The sequence below is a fragment of the Rhinoderma darwinii genome, unplaced genomic scaffold (assembly GCF_050947455.1).
Source record: "Rhinoderma darwinii isolate aRhiDar2 unplaced genomic scaffold, aRhiDar2.hap1 Scaffold_2187, whole genome shotgun sequence".
NCBI lineage: Eukaryota > Metazoa > Chordata > Amphibia > Anura > Rhinodermatidae > Rhinoderma > Rhinoderma darwinii.
In genome coordinates, this window is record NW_027462514.1 from 27,605 (window position 1) to 35,015 (window position 7,411).

A 7,411-nucleotide genomic window follows, 5' to 3' on the forward strand; every position below is an offset into this window, starting at 1 on the left:
TCACACTACACTACACCTGTATCTACTACTCCTGTACTGTCCTCACACACCACACTACACTACACCTGTATCTACTACTCCTGTACTGACCTCACACATCACACTACACTACACCTGTATCTACTACTCCTGTACTGACCTCACACATCACACTACACTACACCTGTATCTACTACTCCTGTACTGTCCTCACACATCACACTACACTACACCTGTATCTACTACTCCTGTACTGTCCTCACACACCACACTACACTACACCTGTATCTACTACTCCTGTACTGACCTCACACACCACACTACACTACACCTGTATCTACTACTCCTGTACTGTCCTCACACACCACACTACACTACACCTGTATCTACTACTCCTGTACTGACCTCACACATCACACTACACTACACCTGTATCTACTACTCCTGTACTGACCTCACACACCACACTACACTACACCTGTATCTACTACTCCTGTACTGTCCTCACACATCACACTACACTACACCTGTATCTACTACTCCTGTACTGTCCTCACACACCACACTACACCTGTATCTACTACTCCTGTACTGTCCTCACACATCACACTACACTACACCTGTATCTACTACTCCTGTACTGACCTCACACATCACACTACACTACACCTGTATCTACTACTCCTGTACTGTCCTCACACATCACACTACACTACACCTGTATCTACTACTCCTGTACTGTCCTCACACATCACACTACACCTGTATCTACTACTCCTGTACTGACACTACACTACACCTGTCCTGATTTCTGCATTTCATGCTGTTACAGATGGCGTATATGACAGATGTGATGTAGCAGAGGAGAGCTGCTCGGGGGATGACAGTGAGATTATATACGCAGAGTATGTGCCGGGCTCCGTTGTTTGGGTGAAGCAGCACGGGCATCCCTGGTGAGTTGCCATTACACATCATTGCTGGATCTTTCCATACCTCCATTGATCATTAATGGACACCCACTTCCTGTAAATCCTCTCCGTGTACAAATATCACTGCTGTATCCAAGTAATAATGTCCAAATAATACCTATATACAGTGCCCACACAATGCTACCATATGCAGCATACATAATACCACCACAAAGTGCCAAATAATCCCACCACACACCGCTACACAATACTGGGTGATGTTAGAGTTCATGGTAAACGGGTCAGTGATGAAAATGGAGTTCGTAGTAACGTCTCTGCTGGTGTAGGGTACCCAACAGCTTAATAATGGCATCCTTAGTGGTGTAAGCTGGTGAAGGGGTTAATAGCAGGGAAAGGGGTTATTGGCCAAGTATCTGGTGGTTTAGGAGAATAAAGTGGTTAATTCCACATTCCCTGGTGGTCTAGGTCAGTGAATGTGGTTAATGGTTAAATCCCTGGTGGTCTAGGGAAGTGAAGAGCCTATTTGTCTATTTGCAGGTGGTCTAGGACAGTGAAGGGGATAATTTTACATTCCCTTATCATCCAGGGCAGTGAACAGGTTAATGGTAAAATTCCTAGGCGTCTCGGGAAGTAGAGAGGTCAGCCGTACATTCCCTGGTGGTCTAGTGCAATAAAGAGGATTGTCAAGGTCTGTAGCAGTCTGCGATCTTGCAGAAGGGTAAGAAAAGCAACAGTAGTCAAATAATAGTCCAGCTTTGGCACTTAGATAAGGGACAACGGGTTGTAGCCTGAGGCAGAGACGTGGTCAGGAAACAATACAAGTTCAGTATACAAATAAGCGGCAACAGAAGGCAGAGACGTGGTCAGGAAACAATACAAGTTCAGTATGCAAATAAGAGGCAACAGAAGGCAGAGACGTGGTCAGGAAACAATACAAGTTCAGTATGCAAATAATAGGCAACATAAGGCAGAGACGTGGTCAGGAAACAATACAAGTTCAGTATGCAAATAAGCGGCAACAGAAGGCAGAGACGTGCTCAGGAAACAATACTAGTTCAGTATGCAAATAAGCGGCAACAGAAGGCAGAGACGTAGTCAGGAAACAATACAAGTTCAGTATGCAAATAAGCGGCAACAGGAGGCAGAGACGTGGTCAGGAAACAATACAAGTTTAGTATACAAATATGCGGCAACAGATTGTAGAGTAAGGCAGAAAGGAAGTTGACTAGAGGCCGGGAGCTCAATAATCTGGCAAGGAAAAAGTGCAAGGGCCACATTCCCTGGTGGTCCCGGTCAGTGGAGGGGATAATTGTACATTCCCTGGTGGTCCGGGGCAGTGGAGGGGATAATTGTTCATTTCCTGGTGGTCCGGGGCAGTGGAGGGGATAATTGTTCATTCCCTGGTGGTCTGGGGCAGTGGAGGGGATAATTGTTCATTCCCTGGTGGTCTGGGGCAGTGGAGGGGATAATTGTACATTCCCTGGTGGTCTGGGGCAGTGGAGGGGATATTTGTACATTCCCTGGTGGTCTGGGGCAGTGGAGGGGATATTTGTATATTCCCTGGTGGTCTGGGGCAGTGGAGGGGATAATTGTACATTCCCTGGTGGTGTGGGGCAGTGGAGAGGATCATTTTACATTCTCTGGTGGTCAGGGGCAGTGGAGGGGATAATTGTATATTCCCTGGTGGTCTGGGGCAGTTGAGGGGATAATTGTACATTCCGTGGTGGTCTAGTGCAATAAAGGGGATTGTCAAGGTCTGTAGCAGTCTGCGATCTGGCAGGAGGGTAAGAAAAGCAACAGTAATAGTCCAGCTTTGGCACTTAGATAAGAGACAACAGGTTGTAGCCTGAGGCAGAGACGTGGTCAGGAAACAATACAAGTTCAGTATACAAATAAGCGGCAACAGAAGGCAGAGACATGGTCAGGAAACAATACAAGTTCAGTATACAAATAAGCGGCAACAGAAGGCAGAGACATGGTCAGGAAACAATACAAGTTCAGTATGCAAATAAGCGGCAACAGAAGGCAGAGACGTGGTCTGGAAACAATACAAGTTCAGTATGCAAATAAGCGGCAACAGAAGGCAGAGACATGGTCAGGAAACAATACAAGTTCAGTATACAAATAAGCGGCAACAGAAGGCAGAGACATGGTCAGGAAACAATACAAGTTCAGTATGCAAATAAGCGGCAACAGAAGGCAGAGACGTGGTCTGGAAACAATACAAGTTCAGTATGCAAATAAGCGGCAACAGAAGGCAGAGACGTGGTCAGGAAACAATACTAGTTCGGTATGCAAATAAGCGGCAACAGAAGGCAGAGACGTGGTCAGGAAACAATACTAGTTCAGTATGCAAATAAGCGGCAACAGAAGGCAGAGACGTGGTCAGGAAACAATACAAGTTCAGTATGCAAATAAGCAGCAACAGGAGGCAGAGACGTGGTCAGGAAACAATACAAGTTCAGTATACACATAAGCGGCAACAGGAGACTGCGTGAGGCAGAGACACGGTCAGAAACTATACAAGTTCAGTACACAAATGAGCAGCAACAGATTGTAGAGTATGGCAGAAAGGAAGTTGACTAGAGGCCGGGAGCTCAATAATCTGGCAAGGAAAAAGTGCAAGGGCCACATTCCCTGGTGGTCTCGGTCAGTGGAGGGGATAATTGTAGATTCCCTGGTGGTCCGGGGCAGTGGAGGGGATAATTGTACATTCCCTGGTGGTCCGGGGCAGTGGAGGGGATAATTGTACATTCCCTGGTGGTCCAGGGCAGTGGAGGGGATGATTGTACATTCCCTGGTGGTCCGGGGCAGTGGAGGGGATAATTGTACATTCCCTGGTGGTCCGGGGCTGTGGAGGGGATTATTGTACATTCCCTGGTGGTCCGGGGCATTGGAGGGGATAATTGTAGATTCCCTGGTGGTCCGGGGCCGTGGAGGGGATAATTGTACATTCCCTGGTGGTCCGGGGCAGTGGAGGGGATAATTGTACTTCCCTGGTGTTCCGGGGCATTGGAGGGGATAATTGTAGATTCCCTGGTGGTCCGGGGCCGAGGAGGGGATAATTGTACATTCCCTGGTGGTCCAGGGCAGTGGAAGGGATAATTGTACATTCCCTGGTGGTCCGGGGCAGTGGAGGGGATAATTTTACATTCCCTGGTGGTCCAGGGTAGTGGAGGGGATAATTGTACATTCCCTGGTAGTCCGGGGCAGTGGAGGGGATAATTGTACATTCTCTGGTGATCCGGGGCAGTGGACGACGTGATGTGTGAAGATGCTGCTGGAGGTTCTTGGAGACGTCTTGTACTTTGCTGTTTTCCCTGTTCGTCTCCCTCCTTACCATCAATGTTCTTATTCTTCACCATCCTGGTGGACCAGTGCGTGTGACCGGCCGGTGTCATCCACCCCACAGTCCAGGGTCACCGACACCACTCGTGTGTAGTCCATGCAGCAGGTAATGATTGTGTCCCCTACACAGGTGGCCGGCCATTGTGGACTATGACCCGGATGCCAGAGGATATTTCCAGTTTGCAAAACTAGAGGATCCCGTGCCTGTAAGTGAGAGAAGTTACTGTATAATTACTATACCGTCCAGACTCTGCTACATCATGTCATGTATATACCGTCCAGACACTGCTACACCATGTCATGTATATACACAGTCCAGACACCACTACACCATGTCATGTATATACACAGTCCAGACACTACACCATGTCATGTATATACACAGTCCAGACACCGCTACACCATGTCATGTATATACACAGTCCAGACACTACACCATGTCATGTATATACACAGTCCAGACACCACTACACCATGTCATGTATATACACAGTCCAGACACCACTACACCATGTCATGTATATACACAGTCCAGACACCACTACACCATGTCATGTATATACACAGTCCAGACACTACACCGTGTCATGTATATACACAGTCCAGACACTACACCGTGTCATGTATATACACAGTCCAGACACCACACCGTGTCATGTATATACACAGTCCAGACACTACACCGTGTCATGTATATACACAGTCCAGACACTACACCGTGTCATGTATATACACAGACCAGACACTACACCGTGTCATGTATATACACAGTCCAGACACTACACCGTGTCATGTATATACACAGACCAGACACTACACCATGTCATGTATATACACAGTCCAGACACTACACCGTGTCATGTATATACACAGTCCAGACACCACTACACCGTGTCATGTATATACACAGTCCAGACACCACTACACCATGTCATGTATATACACAGTCCAGACACCACTACACCATGTCATGTATATACACAGTCCAGACACCACTACACCATGTCATGTATATACACAGTCCAGACACCACTACACCATGTCATGTATATACACAGCCCAGACACTACACCATGTCATGTATATACACAGTCCAGACACTACACCATGTCATGTATATACACAGTCCAGACACTACACCATGTCATGTATATACACAGTCCAGACACTACACCATGTCATGTATATACACAGTCCAGACACTACACCATGTCATGTATATACACAGTCCAGACACTACACCATGTCATGTATATACACAGTCCAGACACTACACCATGTCATGTATATACACAGTCCAGACACTACACCATGTCATGTATATACACAGTCCAGACACTACACCATGTCATGTATATACACAGTCCAGACACTACACCATGTCATGTATATACACAGTCCAGACACTACACCATGTCATGTATATACACAGTCCAGACACTACACCATGTCATGTATATACACAGTCCAGACACTACACCATGTCATGTATATACACAGACCAGACACCACTACACCATGTCATGTATATACACAGTCCAGACACTACACCATGTCATGTATATACACAGTCCAGACACTACACCATGTCATGTATATACACAGTCCAGACACTACACCGTGTCATGTATATACTCTGGTCTTACTTCACACATACATCTAGACTTCTTTGTTTTGTTTTTCAGTCTAAGTACCATGTGGCATTTTTCGGGCAGGCAGTGTCACGTGCCTGGGTGTCCAGCTGTTTTCTGAAGCCTTTCCAGTGGTTCCAGCATGACGGCAGGGTAATCATATGCTCCTGCACCTGTCATAGTTGTGATCACATGCGGTGATACCGCTCTCAACCTGTAGGGGGCAGTATTGACTTGTTATACTTATTTCACGCTCGGTCTGTGGCTTTGATCACAGTAAATTCCGGCTGTACGTCCGGTGTGCGCACGCATGTTTTCCGAATATGAACCCCCATCCACCCGGCGCACTGGTCCTTCTCGTAAACGTCAGGCTGGGGTACATCGGTATACATCATTTCTCGCTGTATAGGAGGGCAAACTAGACCAGGAGATTCCATACAGATAAATACAGTGCAAAGAAAATAGTATATATAATAATACCAGCATAGTGTATATATAATAATACCAGCATAGTGTATATATAATAATACCAGCATAGTGTATATATAATAATACCAGCATAGTGTATATATAATAATACCAGCATAGTGTATATATAATAATACCAGCATAGTGTATATATAATAATACCAGCATAGTGTATATAATACCAGCATAGTGTATATATAATAATACCAGCATAGTGTATATATAATAATACCAGCATAGTGTATATAATACCAGCATAGTGTATATATAATAATACCAGCATAGTGTATATAATACCAGCATAGTGTGTATATAATAATACCAGCATAGTGTATATATAATAATACCAGCATAGTGTATATATAATAATACCAGCATAGTGTATATATAATAATACCAGCATAGTGTATATATAATAATACCAGCATAGTGTATATATAATAATACCAGCATAGTGTATATATAATAATACCAGCATAGTGTATATATAATAATACCAGCATAGTGTATATATAATAATACCAGCATAGTGTATATATAATAATACCAGCATAGTGTATATAATACCAGCATAGTGTATATATAATACCAGCATAGTGTATATATAATAATACCAGCATAGTGTATATAATACCAGCATAGTGTATATATAATAATACCAGCATAGTGTATATATAATAATACCAGCATAGTGTATATATAATAATACCAGCATAGTGTATATAATAATACCAGCATAGTGTATATATAATAATACCAGCATAGTGTATATATAATAATACCAGCATAGTGTATATATAATACCAGCATAGTGTATATATAATAATACCAGCATAGTGTATATATAATAATACCAGCATAGTGTATATAATAATACCAGCATAGTGTATATATAATAATACCAGCATAGTGTATATATAATAATACCAGCATAGTGTATATATAATAATACCAGCATAGTGTATGTATAATAATACCAGCATAGTGTATATATAATAATACCAGCATAGTGTATATATAATAATACCAGCATAGTGTATATATAATAATACCAGC

The 7,411-nt window shown here is 43.7% G+C and overlaps 1 long non-coding RNA gene across 1 annotated transcript; it reads left to right on the forward strand.

The window, feature by feature from the left end:
• Positions 1-813: 813 nt before the first annotated feature.
• LOC142701749 (uncharacterized) lies at positions 814-6,035 on the forward strand. The gene is made up of 3 exons (XR_012867066.1): positions 814-932; positions 4,387-4,462; positions 5,942-6,035. It is a non-coding gene; the product is annotated as an uncharacterized LOC142701749 (long non-coding RNA).
• The last annotated feature ends 1,376 nt before the right edge of the window (positions 6,036-7,411 follow it).